Source organism: Magnolia sinica, chromosome 9 (genome assembly GCF_029962835.1).
Source record: "Magnolia sinica isolate HGM2019 chromosome 9, MsV1, whole genome shotgun sequence".
Lineage (NCBI taxonomy): Eukaryota > Viridiplantae > Streptophyta > Magnoliopsida > Magnoliales > Magnoliaceae > Magnolia > Magnolia sinica.
The window spans coordinates 24,133,795-24,154,248 of NC_080581.1; the positions used below are offsets into that span (position 1 = coordinate 24,133,795).

The window sequence follows — 20,454 nt, forward strand, 5'->3', positions numbered from 1 at the left end:
AAATGATATTTTCTTTTAAGAATTGAATGACGATTCGATGATCATTATTCCGGCATGGGATCGCTTCAACCCACTTAATGACATAATCTACCACTAATAGAATATAATTGTTTCCAAAAGATTAGGGGAATGACCCCATGAAATCGATGCCTCAACAATCTAATACTTCAATGATAAGAATTGGGTTTAGTGGCATCATATTTCGACGGGACAATCCTCTCAATTTCTGACAACGCTCACAAGCTTTGCAAAACTCATGAGTATCTTTGAATATAGTGGGCCAGTAAAAGCCACACTGCAGAATTTTGGCCGTGGTTTTTTTAGCAGAGAAGTGACCACCACAGGCTTGAGAGTGATAAAAGGAGATGACACTCTAATGTTCATTGTCCGGCACACATCTCCTTAGAATTTGATCAGCGCAATATTTAAACAGATAAGGCTTATCCCAGAAAAAGTTACGTACCTCGGTGTAGATTTTTTTTTCTTATCTTGCACATCCAATGTGTCAGTGTGAAACCTGTGGTAAGATAATTTGCAATGTCAGCAAATGAAGGTAATTGGGAGAGTTTAAACAATTATTCATTAGGGAATATATCGTTTATCGGTGTTAGCTCAAGGGAATTAGGGAGGTCAAGTCTTAAAAAATGGTCAGCTACTACATTCTCTACTCCTTTTTTGTCTCATATATCCATATCATATTCTTGGAGTAGGATTCATCTTATCAAACGAGGCTTGGCATCTTTCTTAGAAAGAAGATACTTTGGCACCACATGATCAGTGTAAATGATGATCTTAGATCCGATCAGGTAGGACCTAAATTTATCCAAAGTGAACAGTATAGCTAAGAGTTCCTTCTTCGTAGTAGAGTAGTTCAATTGGGCTAAATTTAGAGTTTTACTTATATAATGAATCACATAGGCCTTCTTTTCTTTTCTCTGGACTAACACCGCCCTAATAGCATAGTCAGATGCATCACACATAATCTCAAAAGGTATGCTCCAATCGGGTGGCTGCATGATAAGTGAGATGGTCAACTTGCCTTTGAGCTTAATGAAGGCTTCTTGGCATTGCTCAGTCCACTCGTATGATGCATCCTTTTAAAGTAGAATATATAAAGGATAAGTGAGGTGGCTAAAGTCCTTTATGAATTATCTATAGAATCGGACGTGTCCTAAGAAGGATTGCACATCACATACGCTCTTGGGTGGAGGTAAGTTAGAGATGAGATCAATTTTTACCTTGTCTACTCAATTCCCTTAGATGAAATTATGTGTCCAAGCATAATTCCCTTGGGAACCATGAAATGACATTTCTCCCAATTCAGAACAAATTCTTTTTCCTCATGTCGCTTTAACACATTTTTAAGATTTTCCAAACACTCGCTGAAGGATGGACCAAAAACAAAGAAGTCATCCATGAAGACCACTAAATATTGTCCCACCATGTTAGACAATATACTCAACATGCATCGCTGAAAGGTGACGGGGGTATTACACAATCCAAATGGCATCCTTCGGTAAACAAATGTGCTATAGGGGCATGTGAACATTGTCATCTCTTAATCTTCAAGGGCTATCCCTATTTAATTATAGCCCAAATACTTGTCAAGGAAATAGTAGTAAGAATGACCAGCCAGTCGTTACAAAATTAGATCAATGAAGGGCAAAAGAAAGTGGTCCTTCCTTGTGAGAGCATTCAATTTTCTATAATTAATGCACATTCTCCAACCGGTAGTGATTCTAGTTGACACGAGTTCATTGTCAGCATTGGCTACGATGGTGATTCTAGACTTCTTAGGAACCACTTGAGTTGGACTCACTTAATGACTGTCAGATATATGGTAAATGATACCCACATCCAATAACTTAAGTACCTCTCCTTTAATCGCTTCCTTCATGTTTGGATTCAATTGACATTGTGGTTGTCAGGAGGTTTTCGCATTATCCTCTAGATGAATGCGGTAAGTACAAATCAAAGGATCAATTCCCTTAAGGTCCGCAATTGACCATCCAATGGCTCCTTTATGCTCAATAAGAGTAGAAATAAGCATACTCTCTTGCTCCTTCTCAAGGTGGGAAGAAATCACCATCAGGTATGTCTCATCTTGACCTAAGTAGACATATTTGAGATCAGCGAGAAAGGATTTTAGGTCAAGCTTCAGTGCTTTAAGGCTAGATGGTAGAGGCACCATATCGGTTTGGGGCGATTTCTCAAATTGCGGCCTCCACCTGTTAATTTCAAGTACTGACACAACATCAAGCATAACACACATCTCCCTAATTGTGTCATAATCGAAATCAGGGAGTGGGCTAAGCACATCTCTAGAGGGTCCGAGTATAGATTCAAGGTTACTCTATCTTCTACGAAAGAGTCGATTATGTTAATGTCGTGGATATCATCAACATTTCTAACTGTTTGCTCATGTTGAAAAAGATATTGAGCTCCAATGTCATATTCCCAAAAGATAATTTTATAACTTCTTTCCTACAGTTGATAATGACATTGGATGTAGCAAGGAATGGAGACTAAGAATAACAGGGATCTGAGTGCTTACATCTATGATGGGTTGAGTATCCAAAATAATAAAATCTACTAGAAAGTAGAATTTATCAACTTGGACCAACACATCTCAAGCATCCCTCTCGGTACATGGACCGAATGATTAATAAGTTGTAATGTGGTCCGAGTGAGTTTTAATTTACCAAGACCCAATTGTTCATATACTGAGAAAGGAATCAAATTAACGCATGCTCTGAAGTCAAGAAGTTCATGATCAATCTGGTGATTCCCGATTATACAGGTGATAGTTGGTTTACCAGGATCTTTATATTTTTGTGGTACATCTTGCTTGAGGATGGCACTCACTTTTTCTGTCAAATTTTTTTTCTTTTGAATACTCTGCCATCTCTTGGTTGTATATAAATCTTTCAGAATTTTGGCATAAGAGGGGATTTGTTTTACAGCGTTTAGTAGAGGTATGTTGACTTTCACTCGTTTTAGCACCTCTAGAATATCCTGTGAGTTAGCTAGAGGTTTTGGTGCAATCGACCGTTGGGGGAATAGTGCAATTGGCTTACTTACTTTTTCCAGTTCTTCCTCATATGGGGCATTGTTAGGTTTATCAATCTCAGTTTCTTCCGGGTCCTTAAGCTCTTCGGCCCTCGCCAGAATGGTTTTGTTAATAATATTCCCACTCCTAAGAGTGGTGATAGACTTATCCCGCTCCATCTAATTTGAAGAGCTTGGGTCACTTATTTCATATTGCGGTTTTGGGTTTAGGAGAAGTTGGGCCAAAAGGATCCCTTTCTCCCCAATCGAGTTTTTTTAATCAAGCCTTTGTATAGCCTTTGTAATGTCTTGAAAGGCTTACAGCATACCCTAATTAAAAAGCTCTTGATCTTGAATATATTTTAAGACCGGATCCTCTTGAGGTTTCCTTTGATCTAAAAATTTGTTAAGGATCCCTTGAGGAGTAGTAGTTTGTCCATTCCTCCAATTGTTTGGATGTTTCCTCTAGCTGGAATTGAATATATTTAAGGTGGGTCCACTGAAAGGTCTTTGGTAGTTGTTTACGGCATTTGATTGCTCATTTAATATCTGTTGAAAAGCAAGAATTTTTGGGCAATTTTCACTTATAGGTATGTTGCAAGTGCAAACAACTTCTGTAGCCTTATCAAATTTGATAGGTACTGCCTTCTTAAGTTCCATGGCCTCAATTTTCCTTGTGAGATTGGCCACTTTAGTATTTATATCATCTTCCTCTTTTAAAATATATATTTCAACCATCTCCTTTGATTGAGTAAGCTTAGAATTGGTGCTAAGTCTGGGGGAGATGTCTCATGATTATAAAATTTTTGCAAGTTTGTCAAAGTAATCCCACACATCATTGACATTCTTGTTCATGAATTTCTCATTAAACATCATCTCGACCGATTGGCACATAGGAGATGTCAGTCCATTATAGAAGAAGTTTGTTATGTGCCACGTTTCAAATCCATGTTGTGGGCATGAGCTGATAAGATCCTTGAACTGTTCCGAACATTGGAAGAAGGTCTCATCTTCCTTTTGGGTGAAGTTTATGATTGACTTCCTTATGGTGATCATCTTATGGTATGGAAAGAATTTCTTTATGGACTCCCTTGTCATGTCGTTCCATAGGCCAATGGATCGTGGACATAGTAAGTGCAGTCATGTTTTAGCTTTCTCTTTTAAGGAGAAGGGAAAGATTTTTAGCCTGATCGTGTCCTCAGACACATTAGGGAAGTGTATAGTGGCTATTATCTCATCAAACTATTTCATGTGTAGGTATGGACTTTCAGATTCAAGTCCATAGAACTTCAAAAGGAGTTGGATCACTCTTGGCTTAATATTCATATTTCTTGCATTGTTTGGAAAAATCATGCAAGAAGATATGCTCCCTCTTGCCAGTTGTAAATAATCTCATAGAGTACGAGGCATGGGTGATGATGCACCTCATTCTCATCCTGGGCTTTCTCAACTAAGTGTTAAGGTTGATGTGTAACCATAACCTCTGTTGACTCTAAGGATCACGAACACACTTGGGAATAAAACACTCGCAGCCCTCGAATAACTTAAACAACTATACCTAAAAAGAAAACTAAAGAAAATAAGAAATATAGAAAAGATAAGAGAGAGTTGGAGAGAAGTTACCCGATTAGAGTTGCTATATTAGGATTCTACAAAACAGAAAAATGAAGTTAGTTTTTAAAAATAGAAAATCCTAACCTAAGAACAAATAAAAAATTAACCCTAATCTTAAACTAATTTTAATAATAATTAATCTCAAAAAATGTAGCCGTAGTCCTCGGCAACGGTGCCAAAAACTTGTTCACAACCCTAAGTGCAGGGTCGTGATGTAGTAATAACTCAATGAGACCGAGGTCGAATCCATAGGGAATAAACTTGTACGTATTCTAAAAATAACTAGAAGCAGAACTAGAATTGGAAACTTATCTAAATTTTGGAATAAAAGAAGTAATCTTGAATGAGTATCAAAAATCAAAAGGGAAACTAGAGTGTCATGGATCCACTTGTAGCTATCAGGATATTACCTTACTTGATTCAATAAACACAACTGGAATTGAACTCTTATCCTATCCAATTGGAAGATAAAATAATTGAAGTATAATCTAAACTTTGCATTGAATTAATTCTCACATGAAGGAGTATTGTGATGATTGGAAGGGATTCCATCATCCAACCATGCCCAGGAGATGATGTTGAACAACAAGATTTACCGATATCACAATCTTAGAAGGGAAAGGAATATATTCAAAGCTACGCAGCGTTTATTATAATTTTAGTCACAATAAACCATAGAAAACTGAAAAATATTCCTTAAATTCAAACTAGAAATCAATGAAGTTCAACATAGACAAGAATCAAAGCAAAATAAACATCCGAACATGGTACAAGCTTCACCTCTTAGCTCTAGCTAAGAGATTAGCCTGAGAAGACTAACATCCTAGAAGAAAAACAAAAAGATCTACTGGAACCCATGAAGAAATTGAAGCAAAAAAATATCATCAATGCTCCACCTAGGCCTCCTTTCCCTTTCCAAACCCTAAAAGATACTTTAGAATAGCCTGGGGACTCCTTTAAATAGTTTGGCAACTAAAATTTTTACTCCAAGTTGGAAAAATCCACAAACCACCTCAAATTTACGCTCCATGTAAACTCTGCATAACACCTTCGATGTATCGAACAACCTTCGATTGCACCTTCGATGCCATAAAAAATTGGTCCAGAAATGTCCAATGAGTTAGCTTGAGAAATCATGAAATTCTCGATTGCATCAAACTGGCTTCGATTGCACATTGGATGCCATCGAAGTCTATTTTAAAATTATTTCAAAACTATGTTTTTTTTACCCTAAAATTTCATAACATATTTTTTCAGGCCAATTTTCAGGATTCCTTTTCTTCTCTTCAAATATTCGATTCTCTTCATTCCTCACTTGGTTTGCTTAGATCTTTAGCATGTGAATTCTTCATTAATGATTCCAAATCTCCAATTCTTTGTTATCTTCCTTTGAACTCTAAATCCATCCTATTAAGTGAATATTTATCATAAGCCTTTGAATCACCTCGCATGACAAAAATGTATATAATTAAATCAAAGTATCAATTAAATGTCAGGAAAACTAATGTAATTGAAGGGTTAAATATGCAATATTTGTGTCTCAGCACCATGCCACATGGACCTTTACATTTCTAATGAGGCCTGTTGTTCGGTTCCAACTCTTTACATATAATGTGCCAATTAAGGCCGATTATCTCATAAAATGTTTGATAAAATGTTCATGTATTTAGCCTAGTAGGACACACTAATAACATGCTTAGTGTAATGGATATCATGCCCAATTATATGCCCATATACATCATTTATATGCCTTTTGTGGATTACGTTTTTCATAGTATATGCCATTCGGCTTGAGACACTTAGGGGACTCTATATGAGATAGGGTCACCCCGCATGATTCATGCGATATGCGCAGGTTTGATGCATGCTTTGGATAGTATGATTCATGCATTCCACACTATGTGTGACAGATGCATCTACTCCCTAGAGACACTAGGGAGGTGGTCTCATAGCCTTGTTTTATACGGTGGATGATGGACACCAAAAATTACTGATATTACAGAGCATCACAAGCATCCCTGGGTGAAAGTTCCTAAACCTTGTGGTATTAGTAAGGTGCTCCAAAGTTTATACCGGGTGGATTCATGAGCGCACTATGGTTGGATATTGGTAGGCCGTGTCTCTCACTATGTCAGGGTTGGTTGGAAGGGGGTTTGACCTTACACGCCCCCATGCAGAGGGCTATATGATAGGTTGAGTTCAACTAGCTGGTGAAATGGGTTTTCTATCGACGAACCGAGTGGTGTTTATGTACCACTAATGAGGCGGATTGTGAGGTATTTTTCACTCGCTTGGTATTGCGCATGATGAGTGGCAACTAGTGTCTGAAGTATACTAGACATCGGTGATGATCCAATTGAGAATTATTCTAACATGTGGACTAGTGGAGGATTGGCACATTGTATTGTATCTTTAACATATTACATTTGGGCATGTAGGCCTTCCCATCACATAGCCTAGATATGGTTGATAGCATTTATAGAATTGTCAGTTTAGCCCTCCATTTCCATTACTTTAATTTTTATATGCTTGGCACATGTATTGCGATACACACACATACTCTCTAAGCTTCGTAGTAAGCTTATGCACATTGTTTACATGCAGATCATGCTAGACCATAATAGCATTAAAGTAGGAGCATGTGTTTGATCTTTTGCAATTTTGTTATATCATGTATATCCCTTTCAGCATTGCACTCAAGATTATATTAGTAGATATGTGGTAATAATGTTTTGTGACTTGAGTACACTTATGGTTATGATCCTTTATGAAAAAAATACCCTGGAAATCCTCCTTATAGGATCCCAGTATCAGAACCTGGTGCATGGGAGCTGGGAGCTGAGAATGGGGTACTACGGAGGCTATCGGTGCTAGATTCGGTGATCGATAATTTTTTGAGTCCAATTCCTGAGTTTGAGGCGTGACAGAAGTTGGTATCAGAGCATAACTTGGGAATACCTGCGAACGACATCTATATCTACTAAATGACCTTAGATCAATTATCCTTCACTATGTGATTGTTGTGAACTTAGAATGAGTAGGATCCCGATCTTAGTAAAAAAAAATAAATTAGAAACTCACCTTAGGTTCCCTCCATGAACTTAGTTTAAATTAGGATTCCCCATTATAATCTTAGAAACTCCCATATAGACACCAAGCGTGTGTGCATTCAAGAGTGATCCAATGCTAAGGGGTTCCTGTCCTTTTCTTACGACATGACACCCAAGAGAGCCTTTGGGAGAGCACAGACAAGGGGTTTCATGCCTTAGTCGGACCCAGCTCTAGCTATGACCGCAACAAAGTTCCAAGAGATGATGTGCATGATGACCTCCATGATGGACCACTAGAAGAGGCGATCAGCTGATACACCAACCTTTTCTGAGCAGGATCACACCCGTTCTCTACTGAGGGATTTTAGACAGATGGATACCCCACGTTTTCAGGGCGAGCCGGACCCGACAGCAGCAAAGAGATGAAGATCGGAGGTAGCGAAGATCTTCACTACATTGCAGTGCATGTCCGAGTAAGGAGTCCCTCTCGCCATCTTCTTCTTCAGGAAGAGGCTGAGCAGTGGTGGTGTCAGTGACCCGGGCAACAGGCCTATACTTTGAGTGGACTTGGGAGGAATTTCTAGATTGATTCGACCAGAAGTTCTACCCTAAGCATGTAGTAGCGTGCTCTAGAGTTCGAGACCCTAGTGTAGGGGGACATGACCATAGCATAGTGCGAGACACATTTTATTGAGCTATTCCGGTATGCTCAATACCTAGTCACTGACTTATAAAGGAGAGCCCATAGATTTGAGCATGGGTTTTGCCCTAGACTACGATCCCGAGTCACTAGACTCAAGCTCCCCACGCTCAAGGATGTGGTGGAGCGAGCTTAAATTCTTGAGTCAGACTGGGCAGAGATATAAAGGGCCCGAGACTAGGGGGAGATAGGAAGGGCAAGAGGAAGATGCCCTCCATCAGGTTTTGATAGCAGCAGACTTGACCGACGTCGAGGACCATAGCCCGTCCTTTCTTCAGGGCACCATCAGCACCATTAACACCCCGACACAACCGCAACATCAGCTCCCTAACATTTATTTCGAGTGTGGAGAGGATAGGCATTGTAGGAGGGATTGCTGCCACCTTCTGCAGTAGCAGCGATAATCGTATCAATCGCCACAACCTTAACAGTGGCAATGACATCAACAGTCGAGGTCCCAATAGCAGCAAAGGCAACAGTACCCACTAAGACCTCCACTACATCAGTAGAGGCAGCAGAACAGGCCATAACAGCAGTAACAGTGACTAGAGAGGGAACATGCACCTCCCCTGCAAGCTCTGGGCAGATTCTATGCATCTCTCTAGGATCCTCAGGCGCTGAAAGGAGTGGTTGAGGGTACAGGCTGAAAGTGCCCTAGTTTGTCAATTAGCGTGAGTGTTGAGTCAGCTAGACAAAGGAGCCCCATAGGAATATTGATCAAACACCTGCCTCGACAGGATGTGTGCCCGAACTCATCACAGGTAAAACTTAGCCTCACATCCCCATGTCCCAAAACACCAGGTAAATAAAACCCTTAAAATTGAATAGAACACCCGAGGGTTTTTTGCTAGAAAACTTTTTTCAAAATAAGGAAAATCTTTAAAGTTTTCTACCTTTATCGATTTATCGACAAGTGGTTCGATGGAATCAAACCCTGTTGTTGATTTCCTCAAAGCTCACTCGATCTTATCGAAATGAGGACCTAACATGTCCAGCAACCATAAAGATATCTGGACTGAATTATCGATGGATCGAAGGACTTATCGATATCATTGAAGTTTGAATCTCGAGTCCATTGAGCCAACTCAATAAAATTGACATTTGGTCTGTTGTGTCCAAAGTACTATTAAGGAAAATTGTGTAATCCTCGATATATCGAAGAGCTCCTCGATATCCTCGAAATTCAAATCTCGATGATATCAGATGACTTTCGATGATATCAGATTGGGACATAAATTTATCCAGCAACTTTTCAGGTTAATCTTTCTTGGATCAAGGGTCACTTGGATTGAGGATCACTCGATAAAATCGATATTCAAATATTGATCATATCGAGGCATGATCGATGTCATCAAAATAGGACATAAACTGTCCAGCAAGTATATAGAAAAATTCCTGAAAATTATCGATGAATCGACACTGTCATCGATATCATCGATATTCAAATTCCAATGATATTAAGTGATGCTCGATCATATCTTACTTGAAATAATTTCAAAGGCAAGTGCTCTCACATTTTCAAATGTCGAGGAATCGAACCTCGCGTTGATGAAATCGGAGTTCGAAATCTGATGACATCGATGCATGTTCAATTTCCTCGACTAGTTGGTAAAAAGTTTCAAAAGCGTTTGACAATTGAGTTCGTGTCATCGAGCGGCCAGTCGATGCTATCGAGAGTATACGCTCGATGATATCAACCCTGCTCGATGATATCGATCTTTGTAAAAAATGTGACTGTTTTATATCCATTGGAACCTTTTGTCTATTTAATGAGAGCTTGCCCTTGGTTGTTGGTAGAGTAAATAGAGAGTGCTTTGGTGTGTTTAACCCTAGATCATATACCCTAAGCCTTTTCTCTCATGGAAGTTCATCCTCTAATCCACCCTCATCATTGACATTTAATAGAGTAGTTTGGGGAATGAACTTCTGCATTCATGGATCCTGCAGCTACTACCTTAATAGTAAATCATTAAGCTGGGATGCCTTGAATGCATAGATGATTGGAATCACTCTATCTCCCTTATAGGAAAATATTTAATAGAGTAGGATTCCATCATAACCTTAACCCAACCCGTCGCCTTATATTGATACATCTTCTGAGTTGTGGTTCATGAGAGCTGAAGATTCTTCATCATCAAAGGAGGAGATCTTTATCAACGTGCTGAATGGGGCTCATCTACTTATTTGTAAGTTATCAGAGTCTAGAGGACCCTTGTGATCATTTCTTGTGTAGGATTGGGTCTAAGGTATTTCTCACCCATTTCAAGTCCTCATATGAGGCCTTCAGTGGGAGTGTACATCGGGGTGCTTTATGTTGACCCTTGCTCTATGGAGAGCATAAACTCTAGGTCCCTGTGTAGGTTCTTGATCAGTGTGGTCTAAAATTCGGGTGCTGTGTGTTGACCCTTGCTCATGGAAGCATAAACTGGTGAGGTTCCTTGGCCTGTGTGGCCTAAAATTCAGGTGTTGTGTGTTGACCCTTGCTCCTATGTGGGGCATAAATTGTGAGGTGTAGACACGTTAGAGTCAGCCTAGTGTAGGTTGTACTGGTTTAAGGTGAACTTGATTTGAAACCTCCAGTTTGAGGTGAACCTATTGTGAAACCTCCGTTAGTGAGATTCGGTACACTTAAGGGTTGAGTGCGTCCGCCGGAAGTGGAGTAGACAAGTAGTCAAACCATTATAAAAACAACTATGTTTGAGATTGTTATTACTTGTGTGATTTTCTTAAATATTTTCATATTTGCTTATCTGAGATCACACCTCATACACAGTCACATCAATTATAAACTATGATTTGCATCTTATTTATCTTTTAAAGAGTTTTATGACTGGATCCTCTAGTTGGCTTGGAAGCCATTAGAGTTACTTTGAAGAAATCCTGATACATGCATATTTTGTCAAGATAAGATTGATAGGATTTTAAATTATCATAAAATATTAAAAAGTCCTATTCACCCCCTTTAGGACATATTGACATATTCCCACTTTAACTAAAGCGGTCATTACCGCAATTTCAATGTCCTTATCTCTGTTGCGTAACACATGTCTTATTTGATTATGATGCTTCTCATTACTTTGTATTCGAGATTTTTTATCGATTGACTGATTTACTATTAGAGACCACGCATGAGGGTTTGTTGGTGTCGATGCCCTTGGGGAAGACTGTAATGCTAGGTTTATTTTGCTCATCTTACTTCGTTCTGATAGGAGAGACCTTTTTGCCTACCGAGTTATTTATTTTACCGATGACTGAGTTTGATGTTATCTTGGGCATGGATTAGTTGGGTGAGTATCATGCCGTATTGGACTGTTATACGAGGACAGTCACCTTCCTTATACCTAGAATGCCACAGTTTTAGTTTATAGCTGAGCCTAGAGGTGAGCATCTCTCTTGCCTTATGTTATGTGCCGTGGAGGAGCCAATTGTCTTGAGCATCGACCAACTGTTGGACGTTTGTGATTTTTTGGATCTATTTCAGGAGATTCTGGGGTTGCCACCTCGTAGACATACCGAGTTTCAAATCAACCTCGTGCCTAGTATAATGCTTATCTCAAAGGCCCTGTATTACATGACACCATTGGAGTTGCGAGAACTGCAAAATCAGTTGGATGAGTTACGTGAGTTGGGCTTTATACGTTTGAGCAGTTCGCCATGGAGAGAGTCAGTTCTCTTCATCAAGAAGAAGGATAGCTCGTTGAGACTTTGCATGGATTACCACGAGCTCAACAAGGTCACGATCAAGAATAAGTATCTGCTTCCGAGGATTGATGATTTGTTCGACTACCTACAGGAGACACAACTCTTTTTGAAGATAGACCTACAGTCCAGTTATCATAAGGTTCATGTCCGAGAGGAGGATATCCCGAAGACAGCATTTAGGATGAACTACAGTCATTTTGAGTTTCGGGTCATGTCCTTTGGACTAACCAATATCGCCCGTAGTGTTTATACAATTAATAAATGAGGTCTTTCGTCCATATTTTGATCAGTTTGTTGTGGTATTTATTAATGACATTTTGATATATTCAAAAACCCTAGATGAGCATGAGCAGCATTTGGAGATCACCCTACAGACCCTCCATGCACACCATCTCTATATGAAGCTGGAGAAGTGCGAGTTTTAGAAGGAGGAGGTGAAGTTCCTCGGTCACGTGATGATGAGGCAGGGCATAACAGTAGACCATTTGAAGATTGATTTTAAGATCCGTATCCTAGTACTGTACTATTCCACCAACTCTGGAGATCCTCCACGTCGAATTCTGGCAACCTGCAACCTATACACAGCGAATGCGCGTGACCTTAAGTCGCATCCTGAAGATCTGAGTTCACTCAGCTCGAAACTTATACCTTAGCGACCACACCGTCGCCGCGGTTCTAAGGTCGCGTCTTACGCACCAATGCGATACCAAGGCTAAGAGTAGTGGACCCGAATACATTTCGAGTAAACACCGTGCATTGTGAATCCCAAGAGAGGAATCTCTACCCAACCTATCACATCACTAGTCAAGTACAACCCATCACTCACCCATACCTCTCTCATCATCAAGTCAAATTAACCCATACCTATCCCATCCCTTTCATACCAATAATGTAAGGCAACCCATATCCCATTCCACCTCATGCCCTTAAAAGTCAACCAAGCTCATTCCCTCCATGTCACCTCTTCTTAAAACACCACTCCTCTCTCATTTCACTTCATCCCATCTCATTTCTCTACCCAAATCCCTAACAACAAAGAGCGAAAAATCCTAAAGAGAGAAAAGAAGCTAAGTGCTAGGCCCATTTTTTCTACCCCAAATCTCACCATTCAACCCTTCAAGCTTCATCATCCACTATCAAAGAGAGAACTTAAGAGCCATGGATTCCAAGGAGCTAAAGAGGAGGAGTAATAAGTGAGTGATCTTAGGTTTAGATCTTGATTTTTATACATGGGACAAGTGGGGCCTACTGGTTAATGGTAGAGATCCTATTTTCGACCCAAGGTGTGGGCAATGGCCCACCAAGATACATATGTTTATTCCATGTTAAGGCTATTCTCCATGGACCCCACCATGATGCTTATTTTGATAGCCAACATGTAGTAGTCATCAAGACCCTTGATCTTGTGGTGGGGATGGTATCCCCACCTTGATTTGCATATTTGTAGGCCCACATGTGATGGGACCCATTTGATGCATGTGTTGTAATGCTTGGAGGGGAGCTCATAGTGGCGGAGCTCCTCCCTCACGTGTTTCTCTCCCTCTATCTCTCTCTTTCCCTGTTGATGGCCCACTTTGATGATGCATAAATTTTATCCATGCTGTCCATTTAGCGGGCCAACTCGCTGTCTAAAAATGGGCCCATCCTTTTCCCGAGCTCAAAATAGAGCAGATCCATGCACCTCATGAACCAGTAGTGGAGATTGAAACCCTACCGTTAATAGCCTGTTGGGATCCACCGTGTCTTGCATTTGCTGCCCAACCATCTAGTTAGGTCATGTGTGACCTGCGTGGAAGGTAGAACACAAATATCAATTTTATCTTGAGGCCTAAGTGGGCCCCACCACTTTAACCAGTGGTATTTAGACATGCAACGTTGAACCACCATTTGGGGCCCACAGAGATGTTCGTGACCAATCCACCCTGACCATCTGTTTTTCCAGTGCATTTCAGGTGGGGCCACCTTTTTTTTCTTAATGCATGCACACACACCCCCACACACTCACGCGAAGTGGAATTTTACCACCTATGGGTACTTGAACCCTTGACCCGGTGTTGAAACTCTTGAGAGTCTACCACTGGAGCAAGAGTAAGGACCCTCGGGTGGGGCCACCTAAAGTGTGTATAAATCTAGTCGTCCATACATTTTTCTAGTACCACTGGATGAAGGAGATCCGATCTAAGGTGGACCAAACAACAAGTAGTGGTGATGGGTAGTCTGTTGTTGGAATCTTCCTGAGGCCCACCATGATATTTATTTGCCATCCAACATGTGGAGTAGGTCACGTGTGACCTGGTTGATGAGAAGCCACAAATATCATCTGGGTTCATAGCTCCAGTGGACCCCACCGTTTCTTGGGATAGTGGAGATTGAATGGCTATCGTTGGAGCCTCCCTGACAACCGTGAAGCAGTGTTTTACCCAGCCGTCCACCTATTTTTCCCAGTTTTCTTTAGTGGGCCCACTGGGCAGCGGGGTCTGCATGATGTGTATATGAAATCCATACCGTCCATCCCTTTTCCAGCCCATTGTGGCTATATGTGAGGCCCATTATGATTGTATGTGAGGCCTATTATGAATGTATGAGGCCCATTGTGATTGTATGTGAGTCCCATTGTGAATGTCTAAGGCCCATTGTGAGGTGTGAGGCATGATGTGCGTTGTATGCACACTATCTATTCATTATACAGACCATGGGCTGCCTTATGCAGGCCCATTATGATATATGAGTTATGCGCCCAACCATGGGCTCTCTTGTGAGGCCTAACATGATGTGTGTACCATACATGCACTATCAATCTATTTTCTAGATAATATAAGGGCCATGGGCCCCTGTTGTGATTCCGATTCCAATCCTAAATGGACCGCACCAAAGAATAATGGTGGTTAAATGTCTACTGTTATAAACATCTGTAGGGCCCATTATTAAGCCCATTCCACCCTTACCTTATTGGGTTAACCCAAGCCGTTGGGCCCCCACTTATTTTAGTAATACCCATTGCGCTAACCCAAACGTTGGGCCCCCATTAATGATGGTGCTTTCCACCATGCCTTTTAGGAATTATCCAGACCTTGGAGCCCACCTTGTATTCATATCGGGCCCCATAGGAAGGCCCAGTTTATCGCATGATAAAGGGGGAGGAAGCCCACTTGATTGTACATGGTTCACCCTCTCAACTCACCTTGTTGATTCACCCATGAGGTCCATTCTTGATGAAAGTATGATGCCTAGGCTATCCATTGTTTAGTATATCATCACCCCTTGCCGTAGTTGGAAGAATATGTGGTATCAAATTTTGTATATTCACTGTTGAAGCTTATCTCGATTCAAGGGTTAGACCCACTGTCCTTGCAAGGGACTCCGCCTTAGGATATATGATATGCTAGTACCTTGAATAGGTTATGATAGTATAACATGGACCATTTCATGACTTTTATATGTCTAGTGGGGTGTATCGTTCAACCCCTATCCTTGTAAGTGACATACTAGTTAAGGTCGATCATCACCTGTTATATATGATAATCATGCTAGTGTACTTTGTCTAGTAGGACTCACTGAGAACATGCTTAGTATTACGTCATGATATATGCCCATACGCATCATTTATATGCATGTTATAGGGAGTGATTGAATATATCATATGTCATTGGGCTGAGATATTTATGGGACTCCCTGTGAGATGGAGTTGCCTCACAGGATCGCGCGATATGCGCAGGTTTGATGCATGACTGGATGGTATGACTCATGCATCTCGCATTTTGTGTGACATTATCACTTGGTGCCTTAATGACATCAGGGCCGTGGCCTCCGCAGGCTTAACATGGATGGCCAGATTTGATACCAGAAATATTTAGGACTCAACATATGGGTACTTTAGATGTCCATGGGTGAAAGCCCCTAAACCCTTATGGTACCAAGAGGTTGATCCAACGTCTAGACCGAGTGGATACATGAGCACCCGAGTGCCAAATACCAGTAGGCCGCGTCTCCCACTATGTTGTGGTCGGTTGTGAAGGGGGTATGTCCTTATTCGCCCGAAGGTAGGGGCAAATCTTAGTTGAATTTAACTAGCTCATAAATGGGTCCGCTATCGATGAGCCGGGTAAATATTGGCAGACTACTGGCCAGGCGGGTAGTGAGGTCTTTTCCACTTGCATGGTTGTACGTCCAGTTTGGGTGGTAATCTAGTGTAAAGTGTACTGGACCCTGGTGATATTCTAGAGATGAAACTGTACTGATATGAGGATCTTGATGAGGAATGGCATGCTTATGTTGCATATTGCATATGACATTGGCTATATAGGCCTTGCATCGCATAGCCTTGGTATAGCTGATAGCATTTATGGACTTGTCAGTATTTCTGCTTACTTTGATATTTTATGCTGGCACATGCATTGCGCACACACGCACACACCCTCTAAGCTTCGTTGTAAGCTTATGCATGACCGTTGCATGCAGGTGATGTTAGGTCAAAGCAGCGCTGAGGCAGGAGCGCATGGCAGATCTTCTTGAAGCTTTTTGTTATACTTGTATTTTCCCTTTTCACATTGTACTCAAATGATTTATTATAGTGGATATGTGGTGATATTGTTTTGTGACTTGATTTTGCTTGTGGTTATGCTCCTTTATGAAAAAAATCATATTGAAAATTCTCTTTATAGGATTCCAGGATTGGAATCTGGCATATGGGTGTCGGGAGCTGAGAATGGGGTACTATGGAGGTTGTCGGTGCCTGATTCGGCGATGAGGAATTCTATGAGCCCGGTTTTCGAGTTTGGGCCATGAAAGAAGTTGGTATCAGAGCATAACTTGGGAATACCTGAGGATAACATCACATATCTACTATAAACTTATGAAGATTAGGTCCCAAAGTTCATAATTTTCTGATATAGTCCCCTAACGTGTGCGCATTCAAGAGTTCTCAAGGCCGATAGGCCCCTTGTTCCTTCCTGTAGGACATGGCACCTAGGAGAGCGACCCGAGCAACTCCTGCTCCCCCATCTAGACTAGTGCAGCTTTGACCGTATCCGTAAGCACAGATCAGCTCCATCAGATGCTTCAGGCCATGACCACCCTTCTTCAAGGGCAAGGAAGGTAGTCAGCCGATTCACCCACACAAGTCGAGCAGGAGCGCTCGAGTGCCCGCCTACGAGACTTCACACGGCTAGATCTCCCATGTTTTCAAGGAGAGCCTGACCCCACAGCGGCAGAGAGGTGGAGGTCAGATGTGGAGAAGATTTTTGATACCATGAGGTGTACGACCTAACAACGAGTCCCATTAGCTGTATTTCTTCTCCAAGGCGAGGCTGAGCACTAGTGGGCATCGGTCGTCTAAGCAGTAGGAGCTGAATTTGTGTGGACATGGGAGGATTTTTTTGACCGATTTGACTGAAAGTTCTTCCTAGACTACGTTCGTCAGCAGCCCGCACTTGAGTTTGAGACTCTTGTCCAGGGGGACATGTCGGTGTCCCATTATGAGGCCCATTTCATCGTGCTGTCTAGATTCGTGATATATCTGGTTGATGATGAGGGGCGAAAGGCTAGCCGTTTTGAGAACGGCTTGCACTTTGGCCTCACGAGGCATGTTGTTGGACACATGCTCTCGACATTTGAGCAGGTTGTGCAGCGGGCCCAGATATACAAGGCAAATTGGGCCGATTCCCAGCGGGCCATGATCAGAGAGGAGACCGGAAGAGGAAGGCCCCCTCTGATAGCTCCCAGCAGCAGTAGCGACCACTCCAGAGGCGCACAGGCTGCCCACCCTTCTGAGCACCAACAACACCTCCAGTACCACCTCTACATCAGTTTTTAGGTGTATGCCTCAAATGTGGTGAGGTGGGGCACCACAAGCAGTAGTGTCCCCACCCTCAACAGCAACAGCAGCAGCCGAGGGTGCCACAACATCCTCCACCGCAGCAGCAGCGACTACAGTACTTTCCACCGAGGCCTCAGTAGTAGCAACAGTAGCCACACCACTAGCTAAGGCAGTAGTTTAGACTGCCACAGTGGCAGCAGCAGTAGCAGCTACCTCAGAGGGTACATGCACCTCCCCAGCAGGCTCAAGGCATATTTTACGCCACCCAGCAAGACCCTCAGTCATTTGGAGAGGTTGTCGAGGGTACACTCGTCGTTTCGTCATGTATAGCTCATCTATTGTTTGATTCTTGTGCATCGCATTCCTTTGTGTTCGAGGATTTCTACCGATCGACCGGTTTGCCATTAGAGTCCTTTATGTTTGAGGATTTTTGCCTTATGTATTGACCAACTGCTGGTCATTTGTGATTTTCACGATGTGTTTTAGGAGATTTTGGGGTTACCACATCACCGACACACCTAGTTCTAGATTGACCTCATGCCTGGTACTGCACCTATTTCAAAGGCTCCGTATCGCATGGTACTATTAGAGTTGCGGGAATTCCAGAAGCAGTTAGACGAGTTACATGAGTTAAGCTTTATCCGTCTTAACAGCATGCCGTGGGGATCGCCGGTACTCTTCGTGAAGAAGAAGGATGACTCCTTGAGGCTTTGCATGGATTACCACGAGCTCAATAAGGTCACAATTAAGAACAAGTACCCGCCCTTGAGGATTGATGATTTGTTTGATCAGCTACATGAGGTGCAGTTCCTTTCAAAGATAGACCTGCGGTCCGATTATCATCAGGTGCGTGTTCGAGAGGAAGATATCCTGAAGATAGCATTCAGGACGCGCTATGGTCATTTTGAGTTTCAGGTCATGTCCTTCGGACTGACCAAGGCACCCACAGTGTTTATGTAGTAACGAGGTCTTCCATCCATATCTCGATCAATTTGTTGTGGTATTCATTGACGACATCTTGATTTATTCGAGGACCCGTGAAGAGCATAAGCGGCATTTGGAGATTACCCTACAGACCCTCCGCGCACATTAGCTTTATGCGAAGTTGGAGAAGTGTGAGTTATGACAAGAGGAGGTGAAGTTCCTCGATCACATGGTGACGAGGCAAGGCGTCGCAGTGGACCCTTCAAAGACTGAAGCCATGCGTCAATGGGGTTCGCCCATGAACACGTCTAAGATCCGTAGTTTCCTTGGTTTAGTAGGCCACTACCGACATTTCATTGAGGGATTCTCCCGTATTGCAGCCCTGTTGACTAGGTTGACTTGGAAGGGCGCTGAGTTTGTTTGGAGCGATGCATATGAGCGAGCATTCACAGAGCTGAAGGACCGTCTGTCGTTTGCACCAGTCCTCACTCTTCCCTTTGGGAGTGAACGATTTGTGGTTTTTATTGATGCTTCACATATTGGCTTGGGTACTGTCCTGATGTAGCACGGGAAGCCCATGACCTTCGCGTCTCCTTAGCTCAAGGGTCATGAGAAGAACTTCCCCATGCATGATCTGAAGTTGGTTGCCATTGTCTTCACACTGACGGTATGGAGGCATTACCTTTATGGTGTTTGGTTTGAGCTCTTCTCTGACCATAAGAGCTTGAAGTATCTCTTCTTGCAGTAAGAGTTGAATATGAGTCAAAGATGCTGGATGGAGTTCCTGAAGGACTACAATTTCAATATTTAGTACGACCCTGGTAAGGCAAGCATGGTGACAGATGTCCTTAACCGTTAGCCACGGGGCCTGGTGGTACACATGATGGTCCAGGAGTGGAGGATGCTCGAGGATGTAGCTGAGTACGACTTCAAGTTTGGTTTGCAGTCTACCATTGTTCAGTTATTGAGTCTGTCAATTCAATGCTCTCTTGTTGCAAGGGTGATCGAGGCTCAGCAGACATATCAGTCATTGCAGGATTGCCGAGCAGAGGTGGCATTAGAGGAGCAGTCGGAGTGGCAGATTGGTTACGATGGTGGACTTCATTACAGAGGCTAATTGTGTGTACCGGACGTTCTAGAGTTGTGCAGAGATCTGAAGACCGTGTGTCATGCCCCAAACTTGGAAACCGGCCTCACAAAATTTCTGATCACTGAATCCGACGCTGACAGCCTCCATAGTACCCCATTCTTAGCTCCCGGCACCCATACACTAGGTTCCGATCCTGGGATCCTACAAGGAGGATTTCAAACATGATTTTGATTCAGTATAAGTATAACCATAAGCATAACCCACGAACAATAACCACAAGAACACCATCACACAATCTACTATGATAAAAAACTTTAAGTACAATGCGTATGAAGGGAAATATAGAAAATGATAATAACGAAAACTTATGAAGCTCGTCTGCACACTCCTACTGCGGCGAAGCTACTGCTGCATCCTAGCGTCACTTGCACGTATCAATCGTGCATAAGCTTATAGAAAGCTTAGAGGGTGGTTTAAGTGTGTGCATAATATGAGTGTACTCAAATGCAAT

General features: G+C 42.1%; 1 non-coding gene across 1 annotated transcript; it reads left to right on the forward strand.

Annotated features, from left to right (window-relative positions):
- Positions 1-3,991: 3,991 nt before the first annotated feature.
- Positions 3,992-4,098, forward strand: LOC131257229 (small nucleolar RNA R71). Its single transcript, XR_009177241.1, has one exon. It is a non-coding gene; the product is annotated as a small nucleolar RNA R71 (small nucleolar RNA).
- Positions 4,099-20,454: the final 16,356 nt, after the last annotated feature.